This window comes from Durio zibethinus, chromosome 19, assembly GCF_047325235.1.
Source record: "Durio zibethinus cultivar Kanyao isolate XHJ-2024 chromosome 19, ASM4732523v1, whole genome shotgun sequence".
Lineage (NCBI taxonomy): Eukaryota > Viridiplantae > Streptophyta > Magnoliopsida > Malvales > Malvaceae > Durio > Durio zibethinus.
Window position 1 is genome coordinate 16,123,698 of NC_143180.1, and position 10,899 is coordinate 16,134,596.

Consider the following 10,899-nt stretch of genomic DNA (forward strand, 5'->3'; position numbering starts at 1 on the left):
TTAAATAAAAGCTTTGTTTAGGAATATTATGAAAATTTTAGATTAAAGAAATATTTTTGAATTTTACGACTTAAAGCAGAATTCAAAGATAATCGTTTCATCGAAAATTTATCGCAACATTCCTTTTAAAAATAATAAAATAACATTCTTCGTAAATGATAATTACTAGTAACTCTTCAACATCTAAGCAGAGCATCATCAATTATATTTCACATAATGCTATTTTAATTTTATTTAATTAAAATTAATTTTTTAAAGAACTTTTTGTGTAGTAAAAATGAAAAATAATATAATTAATATTGAACATCAATAATTAAAACAAACATATGTATGCATTACAAATGAACAGATTAATTTAAAAAATGAGACATGCAAATGATGATAAAAAGTGAATTTTTGAATTGGGTTTTCAAATATAAAGAGACCACCTAGACTTTCCAACATCTAGACAAAGTTTGGGTATGACTATTTATATTTAAAATCTTATTCCATAAGTTTTTTATTATTTTTATATTTGTTATTTTGAACAAACAAATTTATTTTAGGTTAAGGAAATGTACGAAAATTCCTAATGAAATAAAATTTTCTAAACACCCCGCCATCTAGGCAATATTCGGGGACAAGTTATTTCACAACAAATCTCTAAAAGTTTAAAATGATTTTAGGGTCTTAGGACTTTAGGATTTAGGTTTTCATTTAAGGTTTCACTTAGGATTTAGGGTTTCGCCTAAGGTTTTGTGCTTTACAGTTTAGGGTTTTATTTTAGAGTTTCACTTCAAGGTTTCAATTTAGTGTTTTGTTTTAAGGTTTTACTTAGGGTTTACCTAAGGCATAGTGTTTACCTAAGGTTTAGGGTTTCAGGTTTTAATTTTAAGGTTTCATTTTACAAATCTACGAGCTTCTCTAAAAATCTTCAATATCTAAACAGACTTTCAAAGTAAGCTTATTTTTTCGAGTTCTCTAAAAAATAAATTTTTATATTTTTATATATTTTCTTTTGATTAAAATTTTATTATTATTATTTTCTAATTTTTTTGTTTTATTTATTATTCAATAATTCTCTTACATCTAAGCAGAATTATCTATTATTTTTTATTAAATTATGATTTTATATTCTTTCCAACATTTAGGTAGGAATTTTAAAATCTCTCTTCTTCTTTCTTTTTTTTTTTTGTTTTTTTTAAAACATTATTGTTAATATTTATTATTATAAAATTTCAATTATCTCTCTTTTTAAAAAATATTTAATCAATCCACAAAATAGAAAATATTTAAAACATTATGCAGATAAATTTCACGCAAGAAATGGGTGAAGTTAGGTTTCCATTACAAACCCAGACAAGAGAAGAAAAAAGACAAATAAAATACATTAAGTAAAAATAGTCTCAAGCTTCACACCCGAAACCAATCCGCTGGCATGACACAAAAACTTCAACTTTCATGCAAGCTACGTAAGCAGCAACATACCACAAAGAAACACACCAATATATATATATAGCATGGAGCTTTGACGTGAAGATAAAACATCATTCACAACACAACAAGACAAAATAAAACTTAGAAGCTAGTTCCAAACTTTTATGGAAATGAAAGCAGTAAATCACCTTACGTTTTTGGCAGCCCGAGTCCTTGCTCTTTTCCTTTTTCTGGTTTATTTCCTGTTATTTTCCTGGTGCGGTTTTTTGTTTCCTTTTTTTTTTTGGTTACTGCTTTCTTCTTTTTCTTTTCTCTTCTGCTTTTTTCTACTGCTCATCTCCAGTTTTGGATGCTACTGTTTTGCGTTTTCTTTTCTTTGCTATTCTGGACTTCGTCATTCCTGGTTTCTGGTTTTGGATGCCACCGCCACCTTCTGCTGCAACCGTTTTTCTACTGCTGGTGGCGTTCCCAGGTTTCCTGCTTTGCTTCTTTGCTTCTTCGCCTCTCCTTTTGCCACTTACTTCTTTGCATTCAATATTTTTCTATTTTGGTCTCCTTAAACGTCCTTCCCTGTCTTTTCCTTTCTGTTTTATTTCCTTCTTGGTTCATCACTGGTTTTCTTCCTTTTTCTTGCTTTGCCGCGTCTTCACAACTCCACCTCTATTTTCTCATGCAGTTTCTGTTGCCGCCGATTGGCTGCCAATTTTGCAATTTTTTCTCCCACTTTCGGCTTCCCTTCTTCTGGTTTTTTTTTTCTTTTGCTTCTTCCTTCTCCCACTCGTTTCCAGCACCTCTGTACATGCCTAAGCTTCTTCTTTTTGCTTTCAGTTTCCTTCCTCCTCCCACGTTCATGCAATTTTCCTCTCCCACGTTCCAGCTTCAGTTTTGCCATCTATATGGCATGTAGTTTTTCTAGCTTTCACGTCCTCCTTTTTATTTTTTATTATGGGCTTCCTTTTTATTTTTATTTTGGGCTCTTTTTAGTTTTGTTCTTTACGCTCAGGTTCTTTTTAGTTTTATTCTTTAGGCTAAGTTTTTTTCTTTTTGATTGTTAATTTTTACTTTTTAATTTTTTTTGTTATGGCCAACAATGAGCCATTGATGGGTTTTTACAAATGGGCTTTTGTCGAACCTTTTATCAAGTCGAATTGGGCCATTTTGGGGTATTATTTGAGCCATTTACAATATGCCTCACCATAGGACCTACATTGGGCCTTATTCTCGAGCATTAAAAATGGATTGTGTAACGGGTCCAAAAAATTATAGCCAAAATCCAATTGCAAATTGAGCCAAGGTTGAAGTGATTAAATATCTCGGATAAAATTAAGTGTCTATAGCCGTCCCTTTTTGCATATTTTTGAGAATCATGAATAATGCAAAGATAAAGATAATAATTTTGTCCAAATATTGTCTTCTAAAACCCATTTTTTCCATTTGTTTTTGTTTTTTTGTTTTCGTTTTCGTTTTCATTTTCATTTTTGTTTCTTTTTTTTTTTGTTTTTATGTTTTTTTCACAACACCATAAGACATACAAGATAGAACGATCGAGACAACACCACATGTCAAAAAATAAAGAATAATCAGGACAACACCTTAGGTCAAAAAATAAAGAACGACCAGAATAATACTGCAAGTAAAAAAATACCAAATGACCAAGAGAACACTGTACGTTGAAATATCAAGAATGATTGGGATGAAATTTTCATTGGTGCTACTTAGATTGAGCTTAAATTTTTTTTAGTGCCAGCTAATCGGGCTTAAATTCTTCATTAAGTGCCAACTAAACTGGGATTAAAACTTTTTGCAAGGTGCTAGATAAACTGGGCTTAAATTTTTTTATGATGTACCAACTAAACTAGGATTAAATCTTTCATGAGGGCCAATCAAATTAGGCTTAAATCTTTTATTGATGCCAGTCAAACTAGGTTTTAAATCTTTCATTGTTTCCAGTCAAACTAGGCTTAAATTTGGTGCTAGTTAATACTAGGCTTAAATCTTTTTATGAAATGCCAAATAAACTGGGCTAAAATATTTCATTGATGCAATCAAATTTGGCTTAAAATTTTATTGATGCCAACCAAACTAGGCTTAAATCTTTTCATAAGGTGCCAGATAAATTGGGTTTAATTTTCATTGGTGCCAACTAAACTGGACTTAAATTTTTTCATGAGAGCTAGATAATCTGGGGTTAAAACTTCATTGGGCCAAGCAATCTGGGCTTAAATCTTTCATTGATGCTAGCCAAATTGAGCTTAAATCTTTCATTAATACTAGTTAATACTAGGGTTAAAACTTGGGTGCCAGCTAAATTGGGATTAAATTTTTTTATGATGTTCCAGCTATATTGGGCTTAAATCTTTCATTGGATGCTAGCTAAATTTAGCTTAAATTTCCATTAGTGCTAGTTGATTCTGGGCTTAAAACTTTGGTGCTAGCTAAACTAGGTTTGAAATTTTCATTAGGTACCAGCTAAATTGGGCTTAAATTTCATTTTTTAAGGGGAATTGACAATCCTTATTAAAAATGGAAGAAGTGAAAATTTTCTCTCTCAATGGATTGGATAATTCTATACTTGGAAATTTTTATTAATTTAAAAAAACTTCATTTAAAATGGATAAAATGGGTGTACACTTTTTCAACTAATCTGGGCTTATGTGCTAGTTAATCTAGGCTTAAATTTTGATTGATGCTAGCCAAACTAGGCTTAAAATTTTGTTCGTGCCAACTAAACTAGGCTTAAATTCTCGAGAATTGTTGATCCCTATAAAAAATGAAAAAGGTGAAAATTTACTTTTCGAATGGATTAAATGGTTCAATACATTAACATTTTTATTCATCCAAAAAGGTTTTTCCACCTGAAAGGAATAAAAGAGGCATATACCTTCTCTATGCGGGGTCATAAATGAAACATAAGTTTTTCTAAGAACATAAATCCCTTGAAAACTAAACATATGCAATCATTTTCTTTAGCCTTCAAATGTGACATTTTGATATATGTCAAAGTTAGCTGTAAGGGTTTGAGATTTTGAAAGGTTATTTAAGAATGGGAAAAGTTGAGATTTTTGAAATTAACCCTTTTCAAACTTTTGGGACATTGATATTTTGGATCTTTAAAAAAAGTTTGGCTTATTTTTGTTAAGCATGTACCATATTTAGCATTAGGAGTGGCCTTCAAGGTTTGCTTTAGACTATCTTTTTTAAGGTTTCACCCTCGAGCCACATTTATTTTTTCTATCTTTTCCTTTTTTTATATATTGATTATTACATCATACACTTGAAAATTCAAACCTAATAAAAAAGAGTTAATGGTCCAAATAGAAAATTAAGTAATAAAAAGGCTCTAAAAAGGCTCATAGGTTTTAGGGTCCTTTTTTCAAGAGAAACTCTTCAATTTTTTAGCAACTATGCTTGATCTAACATGGACATTTCATGGGATGCAACATAGTCTAAGGTTCGACTAGCCAAAGAAAGGGACAAACATGCCCCAAATAAGTGTTTAAAGGTAATTAAAACCAAAGATCACTCTTTTATTTGAAGGATTCCTTTTGGTGTATATTTCTTTTCATTTTTTTATACTTTCCACCCATTGATTTTTTCTTTTTCTTTCTTTCTTTGTTCTTTTCTTCATTCTCTCATTCTTCTTTTCTCTGAGTGGATTCAAACTTTTGAAACTTTTAGATTAGGCCTTTGCCCCAACATACGAGATTCCAATTGGACATCATTGTTTTTAACCCCCAAATGCATCATTTTTATCTCTTAGTGTGAAAGGTGATCCTTAGATAAGGTTTATTTTGAAAGAATTCTATTAGGCTCGATAAGGTGGCAAAGGATAAATTTCCACATCAGTGAAAGGATGATAAAGATGGCCATTTATCTTTTCAAGCATGATCACTTATATTGAAGAGCAATTTTCTTTGGGAAAATGAACTTGAAGAAAGGTTTTTGTTAGTTTTATAGGTAAGATGGTGATTTAAGAGGGGGTGAATTAGATTTTTTCAAGTTCTTCCCAAATAATGATTTCAAAGTAAATGAATGAAAATTAAAATAATAAGCACTTTTGATGAAAATATAATGCAAACAATAACAATTAATTAACCTACAATCAAATATAAACAACAATAAATTGTAAGGAGATAGGGATAGAGAAATCAAACATAATTATTTATAGAGGGTCAGTCCTTCTCTACAAGGCACCTACGTCCTTTCTCTTGGTTGTCCACACTAAGGTTTTAATCCACTAATTGAAGAAAAACTCTTACAAAATACAAACCTATCTTGTACTAAATCTCTATCTTTTTCTCAAGTCTTAGATAACAACCTCTACCTTTACAATATCAAAAGGATACCTCACCTTTTACTTACAAGATAACCCAAATAATTTTTACAAACTAAAATATCTCTCAAGGTTGAGTGTTTGCCTAATGAAGTACAAAGAAAATGATGAATGAAACACAACAATATTTTAGATACAAGAAATACAAAGGATATTGAATTTAAGCTCTAAAACTCTTGATTTCTTTGAGAGATTGAATGTATGACTTGTTTGATCTTGCTCTCTTGACTCACCAACCTCCTTGGTGTGTTGGAGTGGCCACTATATAGAGAAATTAAAAAACTAGCCATTGGGAAAGGTTTGGAAGAAGAAATGCTTGTTGGAAGCATGAAAAACTAGCTGTTGGAGAGTTTTTGCCCAGGCCCAATTGATCCCTTCCATGAGGGGATCAATTGGTTCAAGTTTTGTGCCATTTTTCACTTGAAAAACATGACCCAATTGATTAGATAAGGGACCCAATCGATTGGTTCAGCTAGGTGATCGATCTTGTAACCCAGGGGATCAATCCGGTCAAGCTACTTTGTTGTATCCTGTTTTGCACTCTACTTACTAATTTGATCATACCTTGAGTTATACAAATCCAAAGCAAAAACCATTAGAAGATTTAGAAACTAGACTTAAAATTTTTTCTATCCATTGAAAATTTGTCACCTAATTCATTGTATAAGAATTATAGTGAATTCAAATCTATCTCTTATGTAGTTTTTAGATAATTCGAGAATGTCTAATAAAAATTCAAAATCTTTTTTGGATTTTGATTTTGTTTATCCATTAGAAAGTAGACTTAAAGAGCTTTCCAACCATATAAAATTGAAATATTAAAACTTTGTGAATTAATACAAAAAAATAAAATGAGTTCAATGTTAAAAAACTTTGTTCTTGTAAAACAACTTTCTTAAGTTAATCTATTTCTCAAAACCAATATTATCAAAATTGTATTAAGTACAAAATGAATAAGTTCACTTTAAAAACACCAATTATACTTTCATTTAAGCTCAAATAAATAATCTATAAAGATAGATTTGGTTTGAGAAATATGAAAACAAAGAAAGGTTTATTTATACTTTGAAAAACATATTATTTATTAGTACCAAAATATAAAACTAAAGAACATGTATTAAATAAATCTTTTTCAATGTCTTGATCAAGCTTATTTAGCTTAATATTTTGTCATTTCAAAATAAGAATCAATTCAAGGCTAACAGTTTTTTATTTCAAAAATTCTTCTCTTTCTCTTTGATTTTTTTGGATTTTTGGTTCACTTGACTTTTCTTTTGGTTTTTTCATTTTAGGCTTTTTGTTTTTGCCTTGTTTCTTTTTCCAAAACTGTGAATTAATCAGGACTTTATTTAGATTTATTCAAATTTCTTAAATGTATGATGTCATAATCATTTTTTTTCTTTTTTTCACCTTTTTTTTTCTCTTTTTTTGTGTTTTGTTAGCTTTTTTTTTACATGCCCCCATAACTCATACATAAATCTACTTTACCAATAATATGATTAATGGAAGGTGTCCCATTTTAACAAACTACCTTTAATGAAATTTATTATGGGAAAAGGTCATGTGGAATGAAGGAGAAAAGGGTCAAGTGGAATAAACCCATTTAAGGTATCAAATGATCCAAGTTACTCCACAAAATGAGAACAAATAGGTTAATCATAACTTAAGTTATCTTAAGGGCAATGAGGTCTTTGTTTTTACCAACGTGCCTCTATGACACTGGACCTGGCTAATTTTGGGGTAAAAAACTAAAAAGTTGGTATGTTTAAGGTCATTTTATAAGACTTGGGGTTGTTTTGACTTTTGAAAATTTTAGAGCTACAATATAACATTGACACATTAAATTATCACATCTGAATTCTTAAAAAAATGTCATGTTTACTTAATCTTCTAAGAATCCAAAATTCTTTGTTTTTTAATTAGATGTTTCATTATTCATTGCCTAGGAAAAGAATATCACCCTTTAATTATAACATTACCAAGTGAAAGTAAGGTTCACAAATTCAAATTCAAGGCTTTTAAAGGTCATGGTGAATGAAATAAAATCAACTGGATGATTTAAGAATTGGGGTTTAGATATTTGAGAAAATCCTAATAGTGATCACTAACTCTTTCGGGACTCAAAACTTTTCATTTTTTGTTTTTTCAATTTTTCCTTTTTTTTTATTTTTTTTCTTGCTTTTTTTTTTTGGCATTTCTTTTTCTATAACCATAGGATTTAACTATATGGGGCTTTATTCACATCTAAAATTTTTTTTCTAATTTTTTTTCAAAAAAACCTACAATATCTAAAACTTAAAAGAAATACAAAAACCTCAAATGACAATGTAAATCCATAAAACACTATGATGCACAATGTCCGCTCATGCAATGCAAACATACAAACTTGATCCAAACATTCACATCCCTAATGGTGCTCTTGAAATGAAATTCCAAGTTACAAAAACAAAAGTTCCCCATTTGATGATTCAACTTCAACATCATTCACTCATAATTCTACCGCTATCAATCATTAAAAGCACTAACTAGCTCTTTAAACTTTATGGGATCTGAGTAGATCAAAGTCTGAATCATATCTTTGAAGGTAATACAATGTTCTATAGAATGCCCTTTAACCTCATCATGAAATTCACACTTAACATTAAGATCATACCACTTTAGGTAGGGTGACTTTCAAGGTTTTGCAGGAACAACATAAAATCATCTAATTTTTGACCAGTAGAGTAAAAAGCTCAGTATAAGACATTAGGATTAAATGATACATCTTGACTCTTTTTCTCTTATGGCTTTGTGAATAGCTTGGGTTGATCATTCGCTTTGTGAATATTTATAGCGAAGAAATTGCAATACATAAATGAGATTGTTGAGGAAAATTATCGGCCTGTGGTGTTGGTTAGGAACAATACGATGACCATTAGGAATAGTTATCCATCAAATCTTCTTGTATCATAGTGAGGTTTCTCTTATTTCACCCTTCAACAATTATCTCTTGGGCATATCCTTTAGAAATATTTCTTTACCTCTCATTAAGAATTTTCACATTGGCATCCATGCTTTAATAATTATTATTCCCTTCCATGACTCTTAGTCTTCCTTCAAAAAGATCATGCATTATTTTATCTCACCACTCATTATTGGCATGCTACGTAGCTTTTTTTGTGCAACAGAATCATCCAAATTTGGTAAAAATGATAGGATTGATAGAACTCGATCCTAGATTGACATTCATATGTACCTAAAGTTGACTAGCAAAAGGTCCAACATTAATGTAAGGTTGGGGTTGACTAACAGAAGGTCCAACAAAAGTGAAAGGTTGTGTGGTTGATGGTTGTAAATGGATTCCTTGGGGAGTATGAACTTGAGGTGGAGCAAATCCTTGAAAATATGTTGATTTTCTCATATTAATCACATATCCTAATCTTTGTGTGTTAATAACTTTTTGGCTTTTTAGAGAGCTATTTAATGATTGTCTTAACTTGGACATCTGTGTTTCGATATTCAACTATATTTCCATTACTCTCTTTTTTATCTCCTTTTGTGCCTTTTTGACCTTTTCAAACCTAGTTGAATTCTTTTCTTCCATAACTCGAGAATTAGATTGGGTATTGCACTTGTGTGGAACTACTTGAGCTAACTTATTTGGCTTTACTATCCTTAAACCTCTTTTTATTATTCATGAATTAGAATGCATGATATAATCATTACTACTATTATTATCGATATTATTATTATTATTATTATTATTATTATTATTATTATTAATTTGCTTTTATTAATTTACTTGTATGCAATGAATGTAATGTAATGTAAAAGAGCTATTGTTTTGGATTAATATAAGCAAAGGAACATTTATTAACCATAGAAATCTTTGTACATCAACTAATCATCTATGCATTAAAACTATAAAAACACCTAATTTGAGCATACTGCTTCCTAGCTTTACATAAAAAACTCAACAAATTAATGACTATAATACTGAGTCGATATGACCTCTTGCTCAAGTTCTTCATCCCTTTCCACCATTTTGTTGGCTTTTTGCATAGCCTTGTAAATCTGAAGAGTTAAGTGCTTTATATGCTATTTTCTTTCTAGGCTTTTCACTTTCTACATTTCTCGAGCTTCTACTTTCATATTATAAGTATGGGCCCAATAGTCCTCTCTCTTTTGCCATTCAGTCAAAATGTTATCTATGTGGTTCTGATTATTGACCAACTGGATTTCCAAGCCCATAATCTCCTATTCTAAAGCCTTTTTCTCCTTTGGCAAATCAAACCTCCAATTTTGCTATTCCTTCAATTTGGCCTTTAGCTTCTCATTTTCTTCTTGGCACTTGGCTACTTTTGTAGAAACTTCAGAAAGTTTATCTTTTCATGTTTGCTATTCTTTGGTGAATGCAAAGGTTACTTCTTTATTTTCTCAAGCTCTATATTTCCAGTACTTTACCATCTTTCTTAATTCTTTCACATCATTCTTGGATCCCCTTTAAGGTTTGATGTCCACCATCAATCTTTTATTCTCTTGGAGAAAATCTTACAAATCTCCTTTGAATATTTTTTGCTCATTGGTCAACATCTGTAAGGCATCATTTTTTATCATCAAATCATACCTCAATTGGTTGACCCGATCTATCATTGACATTTTCTCTTTCTCCATCTTTTTTCTTTTTATCTCAAACTTTCACTAAGCAATCTTAAGAGCTAACAATATCATTTATGAAGTAGGAATGGGTAACTGATCTAAAACATTTGCTAGTAAGGGGCTTAACGTTATTTATTCTCTTTATTTTTCATGTAAGGTACCATTCCACAACATTATTTGTATATCTGGCCGAGCTCATCCGATTAATCAACTTTCATGCCTTAATGACATCTCAAACCTTTTTTATATAATTAGATGCCCCATAGTCAAACTCGAGCAAACTAAGTCCATGAGTCATAAAGATGAACTAACGAGAATCATATTGCTTCTGAACCATGAGAGGTGCATAACCCATTACCCCCATATCTCTAGCAATAGCACCCATGACTCATCTTTACAATTGTACAAAATAGCTCTAAAAGGCATTCAAAGTGCCCTCCATGTTACAACTTCACCATTAAGCTTTAGAAAGAACAATATCCATTGACTTTTTATCCAATCTCTCCACCATT